At 40.3% G+C, this 27,444-nt stretch overlaps 1 protein-coding gene across 6 annotated transcripts in view; it reads right to left on the bottom strand.

Annotated features, from left to right (window-relative positions):
• Nucleotides 1-3,024, bottom strand: part of ARHGAP12 (Rho GTPase activating protein 12) — a 107,638-nt gene extending 104,614 nt beyond the window's left edge. For all 6 annotated transcript variants that reach the window (XM_004777865.3, XM_045069218.1, XM_004777867.3 and 3 more), the window contains exon 1: nt 2,889-3,024. The gene's annotated coding sequence lies outside the window, so the exon portion shown is untranslated. The remainder of the gene's footprint in view (nt 1-2,888) is intronic.
• Nucleotides 3,025-27,444: the final 24,420 nt, after the last annotated feature.

Here is a 27,444-nt window from a genome sequence, read left to right as displayed (position 1 = left end):
CATATATGTAAAATACACCAAGGATTTAAAGACTTAGTCTGAATAAAAGAATCATGTTGATTACATGATGAGATGATTAAAAAAAAAAAAAAAAACTTATTTCACTTGGGATTTTTCCCTCTATTTTTACTTTTTACCATGGGAGTACTAAAAAGCTTGAAAATTACCCAAGTGAGGGGCACTTGGCTGGCTCAGTTGGAGGAATACGCAATTCTTTATCTCTGGCTTGGGTTCAAAACCCATGCTGGGTGAAGAGATTACTTAAATAAAAATAAAAATAAAATAAGGTTACACTGGTGACTGGCGTTATATTTCTATCGGACTGCAGCGTAGTTTGTGGTCTGGGCAGTAGAGCACCAAGGGTATCACCTGGGGACTTGTTAGAAGTTCAGGTGATTCCCATGCACATTAAAGTTTGAGAAGCACTAATTATCAACAGGGGAGGGATACTTAGACACGTCAGTATTTGGCAGTCTGGTTCAAATAAAAAGCTAATCAACTGCAAACTGAAACTGCATGATATTTGTTAAGTCAATAAAAGTAGCAGGGAAATGGCTGAATCACAGCAAAGCCATCAACAACTAAGGATGTGGCATAATTAGACCAGTTAACAATTGAAGAGAAGAAAAACCACAAAGATAGTGACCCAATGGGTTCCTCAAAAGAGGATGATATGAAAAGCATGATTTGAGGATTATAGGTGATACCATCATATCATACTTTTTCATGTCTGACTCATTCCACAAAACAGTGCATATTTGCAATTAAAACTAAAAATGTAAATACAAGAAAATAAAAGTTTAATTTCACTTTTCTCTCCCACTACTAGAAAACTGGAAAACTGGAATGTCCATTTTGGGCAGATTCACCTTAAGTTACCTTTTCTTAGTACCAATTTTCTCAGGTAAGCAAAATACTGGTAGTGCCACATAAGGATTTTACACATCACTGTATTCAGTTTTATTTCAGTCAACTTCGAATTTTTATTACCCTATTATTCTCAGGAATGTCAACTGCACAACTTCAAGTACATAAATTTGTAAAGCCCACGGTCTACCCACCTATTTTTAAAAAGCACCAAACAAAAACTTTCTAAATGAAATGAAAACCAAATGATTAACTACAAACAATAAGCTGTTCTTCTACAGCATTTATACTACATATTTTCACTTGTGCCTCACAACTGGTATAGTAAGTAAAAAATAAACACCAAAAGATACATATTGACTATATACGGATAACAAATCTTTACCAATGGCACATTAAGAATCAATGAGTTATCGACCTTTTCCAACTTTTATGGCTGATAAAGCATGAACAGAAACCCATCAACAGATACAGGCATACACATACACACATACAATCTGTTTCATTACACTTAATTGTTTTTCCCCAAGAACAAACACCTCCAAAGCAGAAAGCTACATGCAACCACGGGTCACACATATGCATCCAGGTTGTCTGGTTCTTCAGGGTGCATGGCTCAAGGTTAACTCTTCAGATCCTGCTTTTAGGCACTCTGCTGGGCTCCCAATCCCTATTCTGAAACGTTTCCAAGGCATTTCAAAACAGAGCAAAAGAGAAAACTACTAGCACCAGGAACCGAATGTCTACTCAGACAAGAAAAGGTACAGAAAGATGACCCATTCTGTAACACACCTTCCTATAGCTCAGGTAAGGAACATTGGATATGGGCAAATAACCGCTCTAGGCCACTGTTTCCCCCAGTTTTCGGATGAAACAGGCGTGGCTAGGGGCTAGATACTTTTTAACAACCTTTCACTAACACTGAGTCTTCCGTGTCTCAGCTTCGGAAGTGTGGCAGAATCTCAACCAGAAGCCGAGCTTTCCTCCACATTTCCTTCCCTTTTGGAATATGTGCATAAATATTCGATAAAAGCTGCTCTCGTGTGTCACAGACTAAACATAAAGCAATTCCAGTGTTAGCTGACTTTACCCATCATAAACACTTCACTTGGAATGACATCCGAACTTTCCTAAAGGTATGCTTTAAACATTTTGCTTTAACCTTTGCAAATGCATTGAAAACTGCTGCTGCAGTCAGAAGAAAAACATCACAAGCCTCTGAAACTGAAGGCCCTGCATTTTTCCGTAATGATGACCCTGCAGACATTTCTTCTCAGAGGGTCTGCAGTAACTAAAGACACAACACGTAAAGGACAGCCATTCTTGGAATACAATCAACTACGCTGAAATGGGAGGAGGGCACCACGCTTGTAAAGAGTTTTTTTTGTTTTGTTTTGTTTTGTTTGTTTTTTAATTCAAGGACTTTGAGGAGATTGCTCCCAGGAGAGCCAGAGTAGCAAGTGTCCATTCAATGGGGCAGGGCACTTCTAAAGACTGCAGAGACAAAAGTACCCGTTTAAGGTCAGCAGTCCTCGAGGGGAGGCCTCAGGTAGTCTCCCCGGGGGGGCGGAGGCTTACACACCCAACAGCAGTTTGAGAGCGGGCACACGCAGCTGCAGAAGGCGAGGAAAGAGGGCGGCACCAGCCTGCCTTTTACACACACACACACACTCTCCTTCCTAGGGGCGGGGCGGGCGGGCGCTGCCCTCACACAGGAAGTCAGGAAACCCGGGGGGTAGAGGAGCCACAACTTCGAGCCATTTAAACCCTCTCGCCCACGTCAGTCAATGCGCTGGCAACGGCTCCCCTTCCCCCCGCGCCCACCCTGCGCCCTGCGCCCCACCCCTCCAGAGACGCTCCCGGCCGCACCTCGCGCGCACCTTGGCGGCGACGCGCCTCCCGCACACACCTCCCCCTAACTCCGCCGCCCTCGGCGGGCACAGCCCCGACCGCGGACGCCTTTGTGCAGCACCTCACCAACCTGCCCTCTGTCCACGGGGACCCGCGTCCCGCCACCTTACCGAGAGCACGGCGGCCTCGCAGGAGGCAGCTCCCTCTTGTATTAGCACGGGGTCTGCGGGACGCCGAGGCGAGCCCGAAGGTCGCTCACACCGCGGCGGCTGCGGCCAGCCCGTCCCCGCAGGCTGGTCTCCGAGGGAGGGTAAGTTCCAGGGCACGTCGGAGCGCGCCGGCGCGGGGGCGGGGCGGGGCTGGGGGCTCACGTGACGGTAGGGGGCGGGGCGAGGCGAGGCTCACGTGACGACCCGGGCGGGCGCGGGGTGAATCGGCGCGGGTGGATGCGGGAGGAGGGGAGGCAGAGGGCGGGGCGAGGGATTGGATTAGGGACTCGGGCTGGCGAGGTTGCTGCCCGCCAAGTGGGCGTAAGCACTTTGTAAACCTGAAATGGGAAACGTTGAGAGAAAACGCTCGGGAGAAAACAAGTGAAAGGCATAGGGGAAACGGACCCAACAGTAGGATGGCAGGAATGGGCCCAGGGAAAGAGGGGCGGTGGGCATTGCCCGCACCCTTTCTTGGCCCACTGGCCTGCTGGGAGCTGCTGCCAGACGAGGTCAGTCCGTTGTTCACTGCCCCGGAAATCCCGCGGGGAGACTCGGAAAAAGTGCCACACGCCACTTCAAGGGGACGAAATGGAACTCTGGAGGCACTGAGTCCATGTAGTGGGGCCATGCGGAGCTGTCCTGCGCTGGGGCTACCAGGGCAGATTGCTTCACCAGCTGTACACAGTCAAAGATGACGGAGGCCCTGTTCCATGATCAGGCTGCTCCAAAGCAGCATAACCACTCATTAAGCTGCCTACGGGGCCTGCTGTGTGTAAGCCCCAGGGCCACAGTGTCGTTGGCCAAAGTCATCACAGATCGCAGCGTTTGCAGTTTGGCAGCACAGAATCCAGAAGTCAGAGGCATTAAAGGTTTTTCATGTGGGGGTGAGCCTATGGCGGCAGTAGTACTGGAATGGGAATTTGGAAAAGACACCTAGCTTCTGCCTTTGTCGCTTCTTGACCTCAGCTGTCAACGGAGTATGTTGACTGAGCGAAAAGACTCCTTCTTCTAGCCCTAAATTTCATGACTCTGAGGAAAACTAACTCATAAGTATTAGGTTCTAAGAAACCAGTCATTTAGTAATCAATTGTTGAGTGTGTCTGTTATGGTGCTGGATAAAATTTTAATGATACCGGATTAAAAAAAAAAAAAAAAAAAAAAGCAAGGTATGGTTGGGGAGGCACTCTCCGGAATTGGCCCTTTTCTGTTCTTATCTCATACTTAAAGATGCCATTTGTGTCTGGTGTCCTCATAAGCTGAACTTCCTGTTGTTTTTTAATGACTGCAAAGAACCCACTGGGCTACTGGTAAGAGTTTAAGAGCTGTAGTTTTCCACCTTCTTATTAAATTAAATTAAATCTAAGGGGGGATAGTGCTTAAGTTTAAAATATTTCCCTTTTAGAAAGGAAAGCTACAGAAAAAGAAAAAAAAAAAAAAGCCAAGACCATACTGTCTCTATCATTGCACTCCCTTTCCTTGGCACTGATTTTTTTTTTTTTCTGTGTTTCTCAGTTTCTACATGTTCTCTTTTCTATGCCCTTGTTCAGTGTATGGAGTAGTGCTCCTGTATGCTTCTGAAACTATTTGCCATAGAATCCCTCGTGATCTCTTTCTAGAACCAAAACAAGGAACGACTGTGAAAAGTAAACTGTGCCCTGATAGGAATGTGCTGATAACTTTATCTTCCCTACTCCTCACCCCTGAACTGGGCACCCTTGGTTTCAGGAATAGATAGAGCTGAACAGTTTGCACATAGTTGCTGATCTGCCTGTGACTCTACTTCCTATTTCACAACATAATCTCAGATGATACCACAATGCCCACAGTATGCTGATCACTACCAACAGCAGATGGAGTCGGATAAAAAGAGCTCTCACCCATGTGTGTTGTTTGAAAAGGACCTGATGGAGAGCTATGCAATCATTTGCAACACTGCCTCTAGTTAGTTTTTAAATAACACCAGTAGCATATGTCTGGCGCCTGTGCTCAGGATCGCAACAGATCATTTTCAGGATATTGACATTTAACTGGCTACTAATGAGGTAGCATAGAGTTCCAAAATGTAGAATTCAAATGTAAGCTCCACAAAGGCAGAGGTTTGTGTTTGATTTGTGTGTATGCATGCGTGTATGTGTCTCCAAAGTGCCTGAAACACAATACATTTTTGTTGAATGTATTTTTGAGTGAAAACGTACTCTGTAAATGGCTAGATATGCCCTGCTTTCTAATTGTTTAATAGGTAAACCCGCTTTTCATTGTGTATTTCTAAATGAAAAGGCATGAAATTATATCTGGCATCCCTGCTTTGGCTAGGCTCTAGAGGAAGGGAATTTGGCAGTATCTATCAGAATTACAAATGCATACACATTCTGAATTTACTTCTAGGGATTTATCCCGCAGATGTATTTCCACACATGAGAAATGATAAGGTATTTCTTATAGTATTGTTGAGAATAGCAAATGATTGGGAATAACACTAATATCCATCCTTGGGACCCCTACTTAAATTAGGATAAATCCATACATTCAAATGTGGCTAACAATAGAAGCAAAGATCTTTATGTTTTAATATTATAATCCCCATTTTTTTTTTTTTTTGTTAAATGAGAAAATGGTGCAGAGTAATGTATTGGCTTGTATATGCATTAAACTAGGACAAACTAACTGTTGAGGTATAAGAAATCTGTGGATGGAAGTCATGGAAAAGAGCCTTTATTGTATTCATATCTAAAATTTTTGATATTCAAACTATGAGAGTGCTTTATCTAGTCAAGAAGATAAATAAAGGGGCACCTGGGTGGCTCAGTGGGTTAAAGCCTCTGCCTTTGTTTGGCTCAGGTCATGGTCTTGGGGTCCTGGGATTGAGTCCCACATCAGGATCTCTGCTCAGCAGGGAGCCTGCTTCCCCCTCTCTCTCTGCCTGCCTCTCTGCCTACTTGTGATCTCTGTCAAGTAAATAAATAAAATCCTAAAAAAAAAGTTAAATAAAATATTTTATTTACATTTTTTCTGGTATCTTTATTTTGTTATTAAAAAATCCAGGCTTCGTATATTTATCAAAGTTTACCTAATCAGAATAAGTATATCAAGTAAACTGGTACATACATTAGATAAACTTTTTAAAGATTCAGTTATTTTCTTTAACTTCTGATTGAACAATAAATACTCCTGAAATAATTTAAGATCCAGGTCTTACCCTTAGTTTGAAGCCTGGTATACACCATATCAAATATACGTACATTTTCAAAAGTACTTTATTTTTCTTGAAGTAGAGCCTGACTTGAACAAATTATAATGACTTGGATCCTCTGATTTAAGTAATAAAACTAGAATTTTGTGAACCCTCTGTTCATCTCCTAATTAAGGTCAAGAAAAATATATTTGGGATAAAACCCTGAAGGCATATCTTCTGTGTGTATCTGTTAACTCGCCCACTTTGGAATATCAACTGCCTCCTGTCTTCCACAGTTCACCAAGATGCCCTGGAAATTATTTTGCCTATGCTTCACCATCTTATATATTTCTAGGCTTAATTCCCAGAAATTTAAAATGAATTATAATTACAAACTACAGTAGCATTCAAATTTACATACCACCATCTACTTAAGGATTTCAAGGGCTTGTAAATATTTTCTTGTGAAATCTCAGTTTTCACCATATAAACTTATATGAACAGTGTTTTTACACTCTTGTGAAAGACGAATGCAAACATAAATAATTAGGACTAAACGGCGAATTGCCACCTGGAAATTTTTCCAAAACTCCATAGGCTGCCTGATACCAGAAAATGCATAATGGGCTTTACAATTTAAACTATGTAACCAGCCAATCAATAATTAAAGACCTATTTTAATTTCTTCTGCTCATATCCTTTAAATTAAATATGAACTCTTTTAAGCTTTATATATAACTCAGATATAAGAAATGACCCTAAAGTTAATAAAAATCAATGATGAATAACTCATCATCTAGAACTCATGAAAAACCTTTGGTATTTGTCACGAGTAAGCAGTAGAACAGTGCTTCAACATGAAACACAGCTAAGATAGAAATATTTCTTGATTTAAAAACAAAGATACTTCTCTAACTTTGGGAATTAGGCAAAAATGTCTGCTTTCACCATTCCTAGTCAACATTGTACTGATGGTTCGACCAAGTATCTGGCAATAAGTAAATTTGTAGATAAAACTTTAATGTACATTTATATAATGTCGTACAGTAGATAAAACACACAAATCACATTACTAAAATCCATATGATTGGGCAAGGGGGATTAAATAAGATAAAATAAATAAATAACTAAACAAGATAAAAGTACCTACCCCAAACCTGGCATTTGGTAGGTAGTCAGCAATGATAAACTTGAAGTTCTTTTTTTTTTTTAAGATTTTATTTATTTATTTGACAGAGATCACAAGTAGGCAGAGAGGCAGGCAGAGAGAGAGAAGAAGGGGAGCAGACTCTCCGCTGAGCAGAGAGTCCAATGCTGGGCTTGATCCCAGGACCCTGAGATCATGACCTGAGCCCAAGGCAGAGGCTTTAACCCACTGCACTACCCAGGCATCCTAAACTTGAAGTATGTGGAGTTTTTCAACTCTGCGAAAGAGTCATTTGTTCTGAAGTAGTGGAAGACAGACCTTTACAGGTTTAAACAGGCAAGGGATGAAAATAGACTTCTTTCTGGGATGCCTGGGTGGCTCAGCCGGTTAGCACCTGACTCTTGTTTTCAGCTCAGGTCATGATCTCATGGGTCCTGATCTCATGCGAGATCATGTGAGATCAAGCCCCGCATCAGGCTCCACACTCAGCACTTGGGATTCTTTCTCTCTCCCTCCCCCTCTACTCTCCCCCCACCTGCACTCTCTCTCTCTCTCTCTTTTTTTTTTTTCTTCTCAAATAAATGAATAAATAAATAAAATCTTTAAAAAAAGAAAAGATACCTCTTTCTTAGTCTGGGCTCCTCCAGAAGCTGATCTTGAGGCAAGGATTAAAGTACAGGACGTTGATTTGGATGTGAGGGAAGGAGATAGGGAAGAGAGGAATTGGTAAAGAATGTCTGTGGTGGGCAGTTGGAGGTTAACCCCCCCAGGGAAACTCTGGGAGCAGAGTGAGAATAACTTCTATTTTCAAATAAAGCTGATAGCAGTCCTGAGCTCAAACACAAACTTCAGTTTCTGAGTTTTCTTTAAGATATACACAAGATGGAACCAGCCGCCATAATCCCATTTTCTTAAAGATGCTGGCTGAAGCCTCCTCCTCCATGGTAGCAGGGGCCTTGGCTCCTTTTAGGTGAGTGTGTGAACTTTGCATTGCTTGCAGTGTATGTGCTGCCAATTCACTCTTATAATTCTGTATAGTATTGGTTTGAAGAGTCAGTCCTGGAGAATTTTCTCTGTTCCACAGTTAGGAAGAAACATTTGTTTTTGTGTGGCCGGAATTATGTTTAAAATACTAGAACATTAAAATGCATATTGTCACGGAAGCTAGGGGGCTCATTCGTTAAGCGTCTGCCTTTGGCTCAGGTCATGATCCCAGGGTCCTGGCAGGGAGCCCGCTTCTCCCTCTCCCACTCTGCCTGCTTATGTTCCCTCTCTTGCTGTGTCTCTCTCTGTCAAATTAAGTAAAATCTTTAAAAAAAATAATAAAATGCATATTGTCCTCTTTACCATTATGTAAATTAGAACACTGTCATTTTCCGGAATCAATCCAAGTGTGATGCTATGACTACAAAACTCGAAGTCAGGTCAACTATAAATCAAATACTTGGCCATTTGGACTGTCTAAATTGCTGAGAACCAAGGAATTTTTTATTTTCTATTATTTATTTATTTATTCTTTTTTTTCCCAAGAAATTTTTTAAAAGCAGGGACACTGGTACATGGAACAGAATTCATGCAAAAAACTTACCCAATTTGAAATTCTGAGTTCAATGGGCTGGTTATTCTCCTTACTAACCACCATCCCCAAATCATTCTGTGCCCTTCTCTGTCCTGCTTTATGCCCTGGAAGCCAGTCCCTTGGAATTGTATCCAAACCCAGGCTTCCTTGTCCTGTTGGTTTGGGGTTGGGAAGTACTGACAAAGATAGAAGGTGCAAAGAGAGGAAGGTCTGGTGTTTCCTACCCCCATTCCCTGTCTTGCCAAGGTTCTGGTGGTGAAGTAGATGCTCACCTCCACAAATGCAGTTCCCTTTAGGCAGCTCTCAGGTCAGGATGGTGGGAATGATTCTTGACTGTTCTAATCCTGGAGTGCCTAATCACCCACCCTCTTGTTGGCTCCTTTAACTCTACCCACACCTCTGTGAATGGTCCCATCATTAAATTTTCTTCCACTAAATTCATTTAAGTGGACCTTTTCCTGATTGGTCCCTGCCTGACATTGAATTGACCGTGTTCCTAATCAAGAGCAGCTTAGTCTTTGATAAATTGTGATGATTTTTTTCTGCCACTGAAATTAAAAGGATTCCAAAGACACCTCAGCAAAATAATAATAATAATAATAACAACAACAACAACATCAACACCCTGAGGGCAGATGAAATGAAAGGAGAAAAACACTCTATCAAAAGCAGCAGCAAATGCTCAAGCCCAATTTTGAAAGCATTTAGTAAAGGCATTTCAAGAACCCTCAAGGTCATTGAACTTACTCTGATGTTCATTTTAATGACTCTACGTGCTCCTAGTAATTGGTAATAGAACAGTAATTGGTAATCCTAAAAGACATTGTGAACCTCCCAAAAAGTAAGATCTTTGAAATAAAAATAAGAACCTCTGCTCTTGTTTCTCTGTTCTTATTAATGGTTTAATCACTGGAATAGAGGGAAGGAGGGACAGAACATCTACTTAGCAAATACAAACCCTCCACAGGCAGGTTCTTACATGATATAATTTGCATAAAATGCTGGCACACATAAAAAAGAGTCCGTTACCACAAGATGCTGGCTAATGCTTAAGGTATTCAGATTTGTTTTTGTAAATTTGAGTTCCTAGACTTAAAGAAAACTGATAAAACTTTATTCTTTTTTTTTTTTTAAGATTTTATTTATTTATCAGAGAGAGGGGGGGGGGAGAGAGCGAGCTCAGGCAGACAGAATGGCAGGCAGAGGCAGAGGGAGAAGCAAGCTCCCTGCTGAGCAAGGAGCCCGATGCGGGACTCGATCCCAGGATGCTGGGATCATGACCTGAGCCGAAGGCAGCTGCTTAACCAACTGAGCCACCCAGGCGTCCCATAAAACTTTATTCTTTTTAAAAGATTTTATTTATTTATTTGACAGAGAGATCACAAGTAGGCAGAGACGCAGGCAGAGAGAAAGAGAGGAGGAAGCAGGCTCTCTGCTCAGCAGAGAGCCTGATGCGGGACTCAATGCCAGGACCCTGAGATCATGACCTGAGCCGAAGGTAGCGACTTAACCCACTGAGCCACCCAGGCACCCGATAAAACTTTATTTTTTACTTCTATTTCAATATTCATTTCAATTTCTAAAATTATAATAGGCAACATCATTTATCAATCACCACTCACTAGGAGAAATACTTTTTTTTTTAAAGATTTATTTATTTGAGAGAGACAGAGAGCACACAGGCATAAGTGTGAAGGAGGGCCAGAGGGAGAGAATCTCAAGCAGACTCCCCACTGAGTGCAGAGCCCCACAGAGGGCTTGATCCCATGACCCTGAGCTCATGACCTGAACAGAAGCCAAGAGTCTGACGCTTAACCGATTGAGTCACCCAGGCGCCCTAGGAGAAATAAATTTTAAGTAAAGAGATGAGTTGTATCTTAATACAGCAACCTATCTAGTTAAGTAAAGGATTTTACTGGGACACCTGGGTGGCTCAGTCAGTTGGACATCTGCCTTTGGCTCAGGTCATGACCCCAGGGTCCTGGGATTGAGTCTCGCATCAGGCTCCTTGCTCAGTGAAGAGCCTGCTGCTCCCTCTGCGTGCCGCTCCCCGAGCTTGTACACTCTCTCTCTTTTTCTCTCTCTCTCGCACTCTGATGCATAAATAAAATCTTTTTTAAAAAAAGAGATTTGGGGGACGCCTGGGTGGCTCAGTTGGTTGAGCAATTGCCTTCGGCTCAGGTCATGGTCCCAGCGTCCTGGGATCGAGTCCCACATCGGGCTCCTTGCTCGGCAGGGAGCCTGCTTCTCCCTCTGCCTCTGCCTGCCATTCTGTCTGCCTGTGCTCGCTCTCTCTCTCTTTCTGATAAATAAATAAAATCTTTTAAAAAAAAGAGAGATTTTGCTAATTCTTTAGATCAACTTCGCATAGTTATTAAAAAAGTTCAATGATTAAAATTACTGAAGTTTTGGAAGGGGAAGAAATTCAACTTTCAGGGAACACTGTACTACATCTGTTGATATTATCATGACAGCATTTAGGTAATTGTCATGGCAACCACAATTTAATCCTCCATTAGTGTCTTGGAACACTCAGGCACCCCGGGAAGTGAGGAGGGTGATTCAGCAGGCAGCACACTCCTGTCCTTGTGAGTCAGGAAAATACCAATGTTCTCACTCAGCATAGGAAATAGAAGATACAGCCACTACACGATCTGTGACAGTTTCCATAAGCGCAAGGTACTGGTTTCCTTAAATATTCTTTTTTTTGTTGTTTTTTTAAAGATTTACTCATTTATTTGACAGAAATCACAAGGAGGCAGAGAGGCAGGCAGAGAGAGAGGAGGAAGCAGGCTCCCTGCTGAGCAGAGAGCCCGATGTAGGGCTAGATTCCAGGACTTTGGGATCATGACCTGAGCTAAAGGCAGAGGCTTTAACCCACTGAGCCACCCAGGCGCCCCTCCTTAAATATTCTTAATCACATTCAATGTTCATGGATTTTGAGACAGATTTTTCACTTTGTGCTAATGTGCACCCTTTATTTGTCTTCCTTTTGTTTTCAGGCAATTCAAAACATATTCTTCACTTTTTTGGGATGCAAGGTCAGTGGAAAGTGAAACAGTTCTTTTTGCTGCCTTACCAGTTTTGTTTCGAAGTGAGAAAAGAGGGGCGCCTAGGTGGCACGGTATGTTAAGTGCCCAACTCTTGGTTTCAGCTCAGGTCATGATCTCAGGGTTGTAAACCCAGGGTTGTGGAATCAAACCCCACTTTGGGCTCCCTGCTCAGCATCAAGTCGGCTTGAGATTCTCTCCCTCTGCCCCTCCCACTTGTACACATGCGCTCTCTCAGTCTCTCCCTAAAATAAACAAATAAATCTTTAAAAAAAAAAAAGTGAGAAAAGAGATTGAATTTAATGGTTAAAATGAGATAGTTTTTTTCTTCATTTCCTGGCATGCCATCACAGAATCTCAAATTGTCAGGACTACTGAATTCAAATCCAGAATTGTGGTAAAGCTCATATGTTTGTGTATTCAGTGAGATCTGTGAAATCAGAGCAAGTTATTTAATGAATCTTAAACACCAAGTATCCACAGCATGATAAGTGGTAAAAAGTGTCAGAAAGAGAGAGCGCACAAGCAGGGGAAGCAGCAGGCAGAGGAAGAGGTAAACTCCCTGCTGAGCTATGAGCCAGATATGGGACTCAATCCCAGGACCCTGGGGTAATAGCCTGAGCCAAAGGCAGATGCTTAACCAACTAAGTCACCTAGGTATCCTAAGTAGTAAAAGATTTACCTTAACAGTAAGAATAAAACTAGGTAAATAATCTGGCTACTTTGAAAAAAAGCATCACAAAAGTTCTTGCCATGTAGAACTTCCTAGGGTTTTTTTCTGTCTGATTAACTCATAACATTTCACATGTGTGTGTGTATGTGCACACACAGAATAAAAGAGGAGAGATTCTTTTATATCTAAATATATATTTTTTTAAAGTTTTTTTTTTTTAAAGATTTTATTTATTTATTTGAGAGAGAGACAGTGAGAGAGAGCATGAGCAAGGAGAAGGTCAGAGGGAGAAGCAGACTCCCCGTGGAGCTGGGAGCCTGATGTGGGACTCGATCCCGGGACTCCAGGATCATGACCTGAGTGGAAGGCAGTCGTCCAACCCACTGAGCCACCCAGGCACCCCCTATATCTAAATATATATTAAATCCTACTTGAGTTGGGAGAAAATATATAAAAGAAAACAAAAGTTCCTTAACCGTTAAAGAAATTGGGGGAAAAAAGAGATTCTCTCTTGATTTGACGGTGTGTCTCCCCTCTCCATCTAAGCACCACTTATGATTACGTTTGATTTTTTTTTTTAATTTTTTTTTTTTTTTTACAGAGAGAGAGATAGCAAGAGAGGGAACACAAGCAGGGGGAGTGAGAGAGGAAGAAGCAGGCTTCACGTCAACCTGGGAGCCCAATGCAGGACTCGATGCCAGGACCCCAGGATCATGACCGATGCCCAAGGCAGATGCTTAACAGCTGAGCCATCCAGGTGCCCCAACATGTTTGAATTCGTGATCATTTGAAAGTATCTACTGGTATGATTGATTCCCCTTAGCCTCACACAAATAAATCAACCTGCTGCCTGTTTTTCCCGTCTTTGATGAAGAGGATTCTCTGATGTATTGGTACTTGATTTCCTCATTGCAATCCACATTAATTCCATAGAGAGTTCTCACATTCCCTTATCTGATTAGCTGGAAAGAGGGGCATATATTGTTAAATCACAAAGATTCTGAAGCCCTCTTCCTTAGTGTAACAAATTTGTTTCTTCTGATATTTATCAAACTGTTGAAACCAGATTGCAGGCTCTCTGTCAAACTGGTTCCACTTCATTTCGGTGACCTTTGTCCTCTTGTGTTTGCAGCTCTGCCCCAGCTGATAGACAATGGTATTGCATTGCAAGTGTAAGTTTAAAAAGATGCTTCCGCTGATTAAAACCTGCTCTTTGATGCCTATTTCTTAAACTTTCAGACATACAGTATTTTATGTTTCAATAAACTCACATTCTTTGTCAGAAAACTTTACATACATATTTTAGCCTATTTGAAATAATCTTTTTTTTTTTTTTTAAAGTAGGCTCTCCACCCAACATGGGGCTCGAACTTACAACCCTGGCATTCAGAGTTGCATGCTCAGACAGGTGGCCCTGAAATAATTATTTTTACTGTGAACAGAAATTTAGCTCTCACAATAAAGACGGAGCTAGAAACAGTTCCTGTTAAAGATGATCAGAAAATAAAATATAATTCTTTACTCTTAGAAGTTTTTACTCACTGCATGAGGGGATAGAGGCAGGACAGATTTCTTGAGGCAACTTGGGATTAGTATGCTAACTCTGACAGGAATTAGCAGCATCACTTTATACAAGTGTAATTTTGGATGAAACCTCTCAGAGCCTCAGTTTCTTCTGTCAGACAAGAGAGTTCACTCTGATGATTCCATGGTACTTAATTCTCTTTATTGACCTCAGGATATTTGAGAGGAGAGACCATTTTTCAGTCTTGACTTATGTTCAAAAATGACATTTATTGGGGCGCCTGGGTGGCTCAGTCATTCAGTGTGTGCCTTCAGCTCAGGTCATGATCCCAGGTCCTGGGATGGAGCCCCACAGGGGCTCCACAGCCTACTTCCCTCTCCCACTCCCCCTGCTTGTGTTCCCTCTCTTGCTGTTTCTCTGTCAAATAAATAAAACCTTTTAAAAATAAGTAAATAAAATAAAAATAACATTTACTACAATGTAATAAACACTTAATGCTAGTTCTTTCAACCTCAAAGATTTATCTCTTATAATGTAATCTTCAAAATATCCGTTGGATAAGAGGAGGAACTATGATTACCTGCATATTTCAGGTTGGGAATTTAGGGAGTTTCAAGTGCCTATCAGTATCCGAGCCCTGTTTATCTTGAGCCCCGTCATTGCCCGTAGGAGGAATGTTCTCTGAGCCCGGGTCTGGATAGTCACCTGTGCAGAGAACAGTTCAGTATCACTTCTGGGCTAGGAGTCTGCATTTATGCCCCCTTCTCTACTTGCTCTCTGTATTATATAAATACAGAACGTAACATTTGAAAAGTGGTCAAAACTTACTAGAAGGCAGTTTTCAACTGAGAGCTGGGTTCAGCAAAGGAACAGAACATTTTCACCACGGCAATGTGTTCTTTTTTATTTCATCTGTACAGCAGAGGGAAATATATCACCGATCTTTCCTGCCCTTCCTGGTTTCTCCCTCACGGTGCTATTCTGATGGATGCTGCCTCTGACAAGACTTGAAAGACCAAGACTTGAGGCGCCTGGGTGGCTCAGTCCTTAAGCATCTGCCTTTGGCCCAGGTCACGATCTCAGGGTCCTGGAATCAAGTCCCACATAGGGCTCCCTGCTCTGTGGGGAGTCTGCCTCCCCTCCCCCGCTCCTGCTTGTGTTTCCTCTCTCACTGTCAAATAAATAAACAAAATCTTAAAAAAAAAAAAGACTTGCAAGGGGAAGAATTCCAGGACGTTGCAGACAGAAGGTTCTCTGGATGGGGCTTGGTAGTTCTCTTTGTAAATGGGGATTACAAAGACCCCAAGAGATGAACAGACAAAGGGCATAAGTAAACAATTCATAAAAGAGGAAACTCAACTGTTTAACAAACAGTAGGAATAGGTTCCATCTCACTAGTAATCAAAGACATGCAAATGAAAGCACCAGTAAGAGGCCTTTTAGCAAACTGTTCCGTTGCTTGTTTTTTATCAGAATACCCAGCAATGGCATCAGTGTGAAAGCTACATTCTGCACATTGTTACTAGCAGTGTAAACCGATTTGGCTCCATTAAAAAGAAAATTGGCAGTGATCGAACTCAAAATTAAAGCATTAAAATATTTTATACTTTCTGGGGCACCTGGGTGGCTCAGTGGGTTAAGCCGCTGCCTTCGACTCAGGTCATGATCTCAGGGTCCTGGGATCAGAGTCCCACATCGGGCTCTCTGCTGAGCAGGGAGCCTGCTTCCTTCTCTCACTCTCTATCTGCCTGCCTCTCTGCCTACTTGTGATCTCTGTCTGTCAAATAAATAAAATCTTTAAAAAATATATTTTATAATTTTTGAATTAGTGATTCCATGCTTGGAAATCCATTCTAAGAAAGTCTAAATAAATGTGAACAGTATTTTGAATACACCAATGTGTTCATCACTGTGCCATTTGTTGAACAATAAAGGAGAAACAAAATCAATGTCCAACAATAGGTTAATTAAAGTACAGCTCAATCCTTACTAAAACACTATGAAGCAATTGAAATTATTTTATTGTTTCTAATCACATAAGAAGATACATATGTTATCATGAAATGTAAGAAATCAGGTCATAAAAAGCATGAAATCATCAAGAAAACAAAGGTTTTCAAAAGATAAAAAGAAACTTATTTCTAGAAAAAAACTGTGTGAGAAAATATGCTAAAATGTTAATAGCAGTTGTCTTCAGATTGGTAACTCTTTTCTGTTACCAGAATTTCAGGACTTCTATCCTTTCTTCTTTTTTTTTTTTTTTTGTTAGAATTTTAGGATTTCAATTTTTTCTATTGATCACTTATAATGAAGACAAAAACATATTTTAAAAAGGATAGAAGTTTTATTACAGTTCCCTTTATAAAAACATTGTCTAAAGGGAAAACAGAATTCCCTGGATTACATCTCTTCTCACTATTGTCTTTTTTCCCCCCTTTATACTTTACCTACATTAAATGTTCGTAGCTGTTTCATAGAATTTTTGTATGGTTGTGCTCTAATAAACAACTTCTTTTTAATTCTTTCCAGTTTCTTTTGAACTCTATTTAAAATTATAACCTTTATCTCATAAGCTAGAGCTTCTTTTTAAAATTTGGGTGACTGTATTGTTATTTTTCAAAACAAAAGAAAGGAAAATGGTAAAAACAATGATAAAGGATAGTACTATTTAGTCTTCAGAAATAACAGCCTGGCTTTTACCACAGGAATATTCAGTACTTAGAAAAAAGAACCCAGAGGAGGAGAAAATGACACATACCCAGTGAGAGAAAAATCTTTTCCCATGTAACCTGCCAAGGTATAGAACTGTACAGGAATTTTGCACTATAGCATTCTGGGAATTATATGCATAAGATAGTGTAGCAAAGCACTGGATTTGTATGCTTCCACCTAAAATCAAAAACAAGTAGGTATGCTCAATGAAAGAGAGTTTGAAAGACCGGTGAAGAAATATCAGGTTGCCTGGGTGGCTCAGTCAGCTAAGCGTCTACCTCCGGCTTAGATCGTGATCTCGGGGTTCTGGGATCCAGCCGCGCATCATGCTATGCCCTCTCCCTCTGCCACTCCCCCTGCTTGTGCAGCCGCTCCACCTGCTTGTGCTCTCTCTCTCTCTCCCTCTGCCAAATGGATAAATAAAATCTTGGAAGGAAGGAATGAAGGAAGGCAGGCAGGCGGACTGAAATGTTTTTTTAAAAAAAAGAGGGGCGCCTGGGTGGCTCAGTTGTTAAGCGTCTGCCTTTGGCTCAGGCCATGATCCCAAGGTCCTGGGATCCAGCTCCTCATCCAGCCCTGCATGGGCTCCCTGCTTCTCCCTCTCCTGTTCCTCCTGCCTGTGTTCCCTCTCTCACTATGTCTCTCTTTGTTACATAAGTAAATAAAATCTTAAAAAAAAAAAAAAATGTCAGCAGGATTCCTCTTCAAGTCATGGTGGCAGGGAAGAGAAATGGCCTCAGGTTTCAAGAGCAGTTCCTAAAGATTCCTGTCCTCTACGCTCTTCTGAAAATACTCTGAATCTGTGACTTTTTCTTTTAAATGAAGGTAATTTTTAATTTATTTTTTAAGTAGACTCTATACCCAACGTGAGCCTCAAACTCACCAACCCAAGATCAAGAGTCTCACACTCTACTGACTGAACCAGCCAGGCACCCCTAAATTTGTGCCTTTGGTTAGGAGTATACCGTGTGTTTTTGGTGCTGAATTTGATAAACCCTACTTGAAAATCAACAGCTTCTCCACTCTATTAGCTTGCCTTCCTATGTGATTCTGAAAACAAACAAAAAAGTAACAATGGTACAGCTTGTTGTATTCTTAAATTTTACACCGATGAAGAATCACCGTGTGATTCCTTTTATGATGGCTGTGATGGCTATGATGCCGACTTAGCAACCCCTTATTTATTGTCTTCTCCCGGGACTCATCATTTTTCCTACATTACCACATTGCAAGCTCATAGCCTCTAATGCTCACGCCCTTGTGTACATTCCATTCGGCCTGCTCAGCCATTATGGATTATTGCCATCTGGTGGAAAAACAGGGTGGACGACCAGATGGTAGTTTTGAAATCTCCGGAAGTTTTCATCAGGGGAAAATATGCATTTGTTTCTCTCATGCATATTCTGGGGTTCTGAAAAAGCAAGCATTTTCCTCTTCCATTTCACTTTGGGGGAATATACAATATGTTCTGCGGCTGAGTAGACGAAAGATCTGACTTTCTATAACAATCACACAAGAACAGTGCTTGTGAAAAAGTTGGGCCACATTTTTAACCCTAGTACTATAAAACAAAAGTGACAAGATGAAGCTAAAATGTCTCAATTGCTTTTCCCTTCGCCAGGGAGGAATGCAGTATTAGATGTTTTCTACTTCTAATTTCTATAATAGCACACTTGAGTCATTGTGCAATTTTCAAGGATATTAGTGCTTAAAATGAGATTTATTCATATTCAAAATTTAGCATAGTCTTCAAAGTGACAGGATGAATATAATTCTAAAATAATGAGTTTCTCTTTCCCAAATTGTCATAAAATTTACTAACAGTATTACAATTTTTAAAGATCTAAATTGAATAAGATAGTAGGCCTGAGCTCCTCAAAAATGTCAACATTATAAATACAAAAAATAGCAGGGGGTTTGTTTCAGAGAAAAAGAGATTAATAACACACAGTAACAAATGCAGTAATTGTCAATTGGATTGTGATTCTGGAAAGAGAAAAGGATAATTAAAGAAATTTGAATGTGGCTATGTAATAGCTAAAATTCTTATATCAGTATTAAATTTCTTAGGTAGAATAATCCTATTGTGGTTATGTTAGCCTTCCTTGGAAGGTGAAGGATAAATATTTAGGTGTGAAACTGACTTTCAATCAATTAAAAATATATGGAGATAAAGCATATGTAGTAAAATACTAATTTGTCAAATCTAGATGAAAGGCTACGGATTTTCATTGTTCAATTTTTTCATATTCTCCAAAGCCTTCACATTTTTCAAAATCAAAAGTTGGGAGAGAAAACACCCCAAACGAGGAGAATAGTCTTTTAAAAAGACCTTAAAGGGGAGGGTGCTTCTTTTTTTTTTTTTTCCAAGATTTTATTTATTTATTTGACAGACGGTGATCACTAGGCAGAGAGAGAGGGGGAAGCAGGCTCCGACTGAGCAGAGAGCCCGATGCGGGGTTCGATCCCAGGACCCTGGAATCATGACCTGAGCCGAAGGCAGAGGCTTTAACCTACTGAACCACCCAGGCGCCCTGGGAGTGCTTCTTTGTTAGCACATAATACTAAATGGCACTGATACACAGTGGATATTTGACCGAGTGTTTTACTCTCATTATTAGGCTTATTTCTCTCATCACTAGATCTCAGACCATGAGTAAAGTCATTTAATAAAACCAAAACCATCAAGTGGTTATTTATTCCAACCGTAATGGAACAGAAATTGGATTTACCTTCCCATCTTAAATAAGAAATTGGACAAAGCCTATGAAGCATCTGTTCACTGACATTGGATAACAGAAAGCTTCCCCCTGGGAAGGAAAACAATTGAGGTGAGCACTACCATTGTCACAGTTTACTGTCTACAGTTTCCAGACTATAGCTCAAAGATGGGGGAACCAAAGCAGAGCCTAAGTTGAGGAAACAGTCGGAAATTATAGAATTGAGGTGAAGGTGGTTAGAATTTGGGGGAAGAGGGGTGGAGTACTGGACAGGAAGGAGCTGTATAGAAAGAGAGCTATGGGAGCTACCGGGTGTGCCCCTCGGGTTTCCAGTTGAGTTTTGATCAGTATATGCCTGTAAGGAAACTACTTGAGGCTAGAGAAAGGACCACCAGAAGGGAGGAGGCAGGGGCACCTGGGTGGCTCAGTTGGTTAAGCAACTGCCTTCGGCTCAGGTCATGATCCTGGAGTCCCAGGATCAAGTCCCACATCAGGCCCTCTGCTCAGCAGGGGGCTGGCTTCTCCCTCTGCCCCTCACCCCTTTCATGCTCTCTCTCTCAAATAAAATCTTAAAAAAAAAAAAAAAAGAAGAAGAAGAAGAAGGGAGGAGGCAGACTGATCCTCAGAGATCAAACAGGGTTGGGAATGGTTATTGTTCCCACCAGCCAGAATGAAAACCTTGTAATTATTAGACGTTAAATAGACATTATTAGGCATTAATTCAGGTAAAGGGTCAAATCAGCTTTAGAGTAAAGCTAGTTTTTGTTCTACCTCCCAAAGTATAAAAGTAAGCCTTGACAAGATCAGTTTCCAAGTGACTTGATTGCATCCAAAGGCAAAGAAAGCTCAAAAGATATGTATAGGCATTAAAAAAAAAATCCAATACCTAACAATGTAAAATTCACAAAGTCTGGCATCTAAACAAAATCAAAGCATAAAAAGAAACAGGGAAATACAACCTATAGTGAGAGGAAAAATCAATCAATAGAAGCAGACCCACCTATGGAACATATGATAGAATTGGGAGACAAAGTCATTAAGACAGTTATTATAGGGGGACCTGGTATGTATCTCAGTTGGTTAAGTCTTGATCTCAGCTCAGGTCTTGATCTCAGGGTCATGAATTCAGGCCCCATTTTTTTTTTTAAGATTTTATTTATTTATTTGACAGAGAGAAATCACAAGTAGGCAGAGAGGCAGGCAGAGAGAGAGAGAGAGAGGAGGAAGCAGGCTCCCTGCTGAGCAGAGAGCCCGATGCAGGACTCGATCCCAGGACCCTGAGATCATGACCTGAGCCGAAGGCAGCGGCTTAACCACTGAGCCACTCAGGCGCCCCAGGCCCCATTTTTAAAAAATATTTTTTAAAAACACAGTTATTATAAATATTTTCCATGTGTTAAAGAAGCATGGCAAAAAAAAAAAAAAAACCTATATAGAAGATATAACCCACATAAACTTCTTAATGTGGAAAAAAAAGGGGGGAGGGGAATTAACAGCAGATCAGACACCAGAGAAGAAACAATTAGTGAATTTGAAGACAAAGCAATAAAACCTATCCAAAATGAAAAACAAAGAGAAGAAAGATTGGATGTGAAAATGAACATAGTTCAGTAAGCTATGCGACAACATCAAGCAACCTAATATATGTGTGATTAGAGTTCCAAAGGGAGAGAATGTGGAATGGGTGAGTGGAAGTAGAAAGACTACTGAAACAATAACGACCAAAATTTTTCCACATTTGGTGAAAAGTATACACCCACAAGATCCATGTAGCTCAATGAACCCTAAGAACAAGAAAAATGATACAATTTATAAGACTTTATAACCAAATTGCTTAAAACTGTTAATAAAGAGAAAAAAATCTTAAAAGCACAGAGAAATGACACAAGCATCTCACTGAAAATAATGCAAACCAGAAAAGAGTCAAGGGACATCCTTAAAATAATGAAATTAAAAAACAGCCAACCTAGAATACTTTAATTGGTAAAAATATCTTCACAATTAAGGTAAAATAAAGACATTTGGAGGCATATAAATGCTGAAAGAATTCATCAGACCTTTGACCAACCCCTCAAGGTAGGTGAAAGTCCTTCAGGCAGAGGGAAGTGAAACCAGATGGAAATCATCTGGATGTCAAAGGAATGAAGACTACAGGCTATGGTAAATATGGGAATACTCTTTAAAGAAAACATAGTGCTAATAATTTTGAGGGTTTAATACATATTTACATGTACAATGAATAACTGCAATAGTGGAAAGACTAAGAAGAAAAAATGTAGGTAAATTGTAAGAGTCTTTAACTTATATGAAATTCTATTTGGCAGTAGATTGTGGTAACCGAAAGATGTAAATTGCAGCCCCTAATGAAAACAGTAAATGTATTTTTAGATCTGTGATATATTTTCTAATCTTCCTTGTGATTTCTTCTTTGACCCACTGGTTGTTTAAGGGTGTGTTGTTGAAAGCCTGGGTAGCTAAGTAGGTTAATTATCAGACTCTTGATTTCGGCTCAGGTCATGATCTCAGAGTAATGTGAGATCCGAGCCCTGCATCAGGCCCCATGCTGGGTGTGGAGTCTGCTTAAGATTCTCTCTTTCCTCTCCCTCTGCCTCTACCTCCTGCTCACTCGCTCCCTCACTCTTGCTCTTAAAGGAAAAAAAAAATACTGTATTGTTAGATTCCCAAGTCTTTGTAAATTTTCCCATTTCCTTTGGGCTCTTGATTTCTAGTTTTATTCTCTTGCATGCAGAAAACATACTTTGTGCAATTTCAGAATTCTTAAATTTTTTAAGACTTCTTTTGTGTCCTAACATGTGATCTGTTCTGGAGAATATTCCATGTATACTTGAGAAGATGTATTCTGTTGTTGTTGGATGGATTGTGTATATCCAGTATATATCTGTTCTTCACACTTGGTTTATAGTGTCCTTCAAGTCCTCTGTTTTGTTATTTCTCTTCTGCCTGGTTTTTGCATCCATTATTAAAAATTAGGTATTGAAAAATCCTACTATTTTTATGTTGTTGTCTATTCCTCCTTCTAATTCTGTCACTGTTTGCTCTTATATTTAAGAGCTGTCATGTTAGGTGGAGATATATATATAATCATTATAGTTGGAGTGCCTGGGTGGCTCAGTCAGTTAGGCATCTGCCTTCAGCTCAGGTCATGATCCGGCAGTCCTGGGATCAATCCCCATGTCAGGCTCCCTGTTCTGTAGGGAGCCTGCTTTTTCCTCTCCTCCTCCTCCTCTCTAACAAATAATATTTATTACAGAAAGAGAGAGCATGAGCAGGGGAAACAGCCAGCAGAGGGAGAGAGAGAAGCAGGCCTCCCACGTAGCAGGAAGCCTGATGTGGGGCTCAATTCCAGGATCCCTGGATCATGACCTGAGCTGAAGGCAGATGCTTAGCCGACTGAGCCACCCAGGCACCCCAATAAATAAAATCTTTAAAAAAAATTGTTATATCCTCCTGGTGAATAGATCCTTTTATAACTATATAATGTGCTTTGTCTCTTGTGAATTTTTACTTAAATTTTATTTTGTCTAATGTAAGCATGCTACTCCTACTGTCTTTTGGTTGCATCTGCATGGAAAGTCTTTCTTTTTTCCATTCTTTCACTTTCAGGCTATGTGTCCTTAGATCTAAAGTGAGTCTTTTGTGTAATTTTTTTTATCCATTCAGCCAATATATGTCATTTGATTGGGATTCAGTACTTTCACATTTAAATAGTTACTGATAGACAAAGACTTAATATTGCCATTTTATCAATTGTTCTATCTATGTCTGAAGCTATCCCTCTTTTACTGCCTGCCTTTGTGTTGCATTGATTTTTTTGCAGTCACATGCTTTGTCATTTTTGTTCTTTTTTATTTGTTTGGAAGGGGGTTAGTTTTTTTTTTTTAGAAGATTTTTTAATTTTTTTGTTTGACAGATAGAGATCACAGGTAGGCTGAGAGAGAGAGAGAGAGAGAGAGAGAGAGAGAGAGGAAGCAGGTTCCCTGCTGAGCAGAGAGCCCAATGTGGGGCTCGATCCCAGGACCCTGGGATCATGACCTGAGCCGAAGGCAGAGGCTTTAACCCACTGAACCACCCAGGCACCCCGGGGGTTAGATTTTTATGAGTTTCTTTAGGCTATGCTTTTATTTTTTAAAAACTTTAATTTTTAGAACATTTTTAGGTTCAGAACAAAAATTGAGTGGAAAGTACAGAGCATCCCCATATACTCCTGTCCCCACACAGGCTAAGTGCCCCTGCCATTGACATCCTACACCACCATGATACATTCTTTATGACTGGTAAACCTACACTGATATTTTATCATCCAAAGTCCATAGTTTACATTAGGGCTCATTATTGATTTTGCACATTCTGAGTTTTGACAAGTGTATAATGACACCAATTCAGTGTCATCAGGAATAGTTTCACTGCTCTAGAAATCCTCTATTCTCCCTCTCGTCATCCCACTCTCTCCACACCTCTACCTACCAGCTTTCAGTTACCACCAGTCTTTTCAGTGACTCCATACTTTGGCCTTTTCCAGAATGTCATATACATGGAATCATATAGTTTGTAGCCTTTTATTTTTATTTTTTTTAAAGATTTTATTTATTTATTTGACAGAGAGAGATCACAAGTAGGCAGAGAGGCAGGCAGAGAGAGAGGAGGAAGCAGGCTCCCTACTGAGCAGAGAGCCCGATGCAGGACTCGATTTCAGGACCCTGAGATCATGACCTGAGCCGAAGGCAGCGGCTTAACCCACTGAACCTCCCAGGCGCCCAGTTTGTAGCCTTTTAAACTGGCTTCTTGTATTTGGTATTATGCACTTAAGTTTCTTCCATATCTTATAAAGGCTCGAGAGCTCATTTCTTTTCAGCATTGAGTAATAGTCCATTGTCTGGATATACCACAAGTAGCTTATCTTTTCACATACTGAAGGACAATCTTGGTTGCTTTTAAGTTTTGGCAATTATAAATAAAGTTGCTATAAATACCTGTGTGCAGGTTTTTGTGTGGACATAAAATTTCAATACCAAAGAGCATGACTGCTGTATCATATGGTGAGAATATATGTAGTTTTGTAGGAAACTTCCAAACTGTCTTCCAAAGGGGCCGCTCCACTTTGCATTCCCATGAGCTGTAAATGAGAGCCCCTGTTTCTCCACATCTTTGTCAGCATAGGGTGGTGTCAGGGTTTTTTTTTGGGGGGTGGGGGTGGTGGCCATTCTAACAGAAATGTAGTAGTGTCTCATTGGGCTTTGGATTTTTTTTTTTTTAATTTGTCTTTTAGAGGGGGAGGAGGGGCACAGGGAGAAGGAAAGAGAATCTTAAGCAGGCTCCATGCCCAGTGTGGAGCCGCATTCTGGGCTTGATCTCATGACCCTGAGATCATGACCTGAGCTGAAATCAAGAGTCAAACACTTAACTGACTGAGCCACCGAAGCACCCCATACTATTGTTTTAATTTGTAATTCCCTAATGAGGTATAATGTTGAACATCTTTTCATATTCTTACCTGACATCTGTTTATCTTCTTTGATAGGTGTCTATTCAGGTCTTTAGCCTATTTTTTAAATCAAGTTTTTTTCTTGTTTGTTTCCTATTATTGAGTCTTTAAGAGTTCTTTGTATATTTTGGATAATAGTACTTGCTCTGATATGCCTTTTGCAAATATTTTTTTCCCAGTCTGTTCTTCATTTTCTCATTCTCTTGGTGTTGTGTTACAAAGTGTGGAAGTTTTTAATTTTAGTGAAATCCGTTGTTTCTTTCACAGATTGTGTTTTTACTGTTGTATTTGAAAAGTCACCAAAAAAAAAAAAAAACACCTATATTTTCTATGTTATCTTCCAGGAGTTTGATAGTTCTGAATTTTACATTTAGTTCTATGATCCATATTGGATCATAGTTAGTTCTTGTGAAGGGTGTAAGGCCTGTCTAGATTCTTTATTTGCATGCAGATATCCAGTTTTTCCAGATCCAATTGTTGAAAAAGACTGTTTTTGTCCATTGCATTACCTTTGCCCCTTAGTCAAAGATTAGTTAACTATATTTACGTGAGTCCATCTTTGGGCTCTCCATTCTGTTCACAGATCTATTTGTCTATTCTTTCACTATCTGGATTAGTACAGCTTTTTAGTAAGTCTTGAAATGTCAGTCCTTTGTTCTTCTCTCTCAATATTGAGTTTGCTATTTGGGGGGTTTTTTGGTTTTGGGGGGGTTTCTTTTTGCTTCTCCACATAAACTTTAGAATTACTTTGGCAGTAGTCACAAAATAATTTTCTGGGACTTCGGTTGCATTGAATCTATGGATCAAGTTTGAAAGAACAGCCTGAGAATGTTGAGGTTTCCTGTCCAAGGACATGGAATATCTCCCCATTTATTTAGTTCTCTTTTTGGTATCTGTTATGGATTGAATTATCCCACCCAAATTCGTATGTTAAAGTTCTAATTGCCAATGTAGTGGCATTAGGAGGTGCGGGTCTTTGGGAGATAATTAGGTTTAGATGACATCATGAGTTTGGACCCTCATGGTGAGATTGGTGCCCTGTAAGAAGAAACAGAAAATCAGACTTTTCTCTTTTCTGCATATGAGGATACAACCAAAAGGCAGCTGGGAAAGCTGCCATCTGCAAGCCAAGAAAAGGGCTCTTACCAAGAATTAAATCTGTTGGCACCTTGATGTTGGACTTCACATCTTCCAGAACTGTGAGAAATAAATCTGTTCACTTCTGATAGAGGGGTGTAGACTCTGCAACAATAATAGTGGATTTATCTGTTTCTCTTTGTGCTTCTATCAGTTTTTGCCTCGCTTATTTTGATAATTTGTTGGTACTTTGTAGTATTTTGATACTTTGCATGTACAGGTTAAGGATATTTATGTATGTCTTCTTTAGGTATGGATCTCTTTATCATTATGTAATGGTCTTCTTTATATCTGATAACTTACCTTGCTCTGAAGTCTTCTGTCTGAAATCAATGTTGTTACTCCTACTATCTTTTGATTAGTGCTAGCATAGTATATTTTTCTCCATACTCTCCTTTTTTTTTGTTTCAAGTTTTTATTTAAATCCTAGTTAGTTAACATATAGTGCAATATTAGTTTCAGGAATAGAATTTAGTGATTCTCACTTACATATAATACCCGGTGCTCATCACAACAAATGCTTTCTTTAATAATCATCCCCCATTTAGCCCGTCCACCTGCCCACCTCCCCTCCAGCAGCCCTCAGTTTGTTCTCTGTAGTCAAGAGCCTGTTTTATGGTTTGCCCCTCTTTTTTTTTCCTCCTATGGTCATCTGTGTTGTTTCTTAAATTCCACATATGATTTCAATCACATGGTTATCCCTTTCCTTTAAATCTATATGTGTCTTTATATTTAAAGTGGATTTCTTGTAGACAACATATAGTTGGGTCTTGCTGTTTGACCCACTTCAACAATCTCAGTCCTTTTTTTTTGTTTGTTTTTTAAGATTTATTTATTTATTTGAGAAAGAGAGCTGGGGGCAGGGGTGGGCAGAGGGAGGGAGAGAAGGAGAGAATCTCAGTCAGACTCCCTGCTGAGTGCAGAGCCCAACGCAGGGCTCAGTCTCACAACCTTGACATCATGACCTGAGCCAAAGACAAAAGTCAGATGCCTAACCTACTGAGCCTCCCAGGTGACTCTCCGTTGGTAATCTTAAAGAAGCTCCCTTACATGAAAAATGACAAATCATTTTTCTCTTGCTAATTTCAGTATTCCCTCTTTGTGATCTTTGGCAGTTTCTTTTTTTTTTTAATTTTAATAATATTTGTTAAAAAAAAAAAAAGCATAGCATTTAATACTGCTAACCCTGTGGAGGAAACTAACAGAAGAACATCAGTGATTCTTACTTTTTTTTTTTTACAAGTTTTTATTAAATTCCAGTTCGTTAACACACAGTGTAATATTAGTTTCAGCTATATC

The sequence above is a fragment of the Mustela putorius genome, unplaced genomic scaffold, assembly GCF_011764305.1.
Source record: "Mustela putorius furo isolate JIRA1106 unplaced genomic scaffold, ASM1176430v1.1 tig00003913_pilon_pilon_pilon, whole genome shotgun sequence".
NCBI lineage: Eukaryota > Metazoa > Chordata > Mammalia > Carnivora > Mustelidae > Mustela > Mustela putorius.
This window is presented reverse-complemented; position numbering and strand designations above follow the sequence as displayed.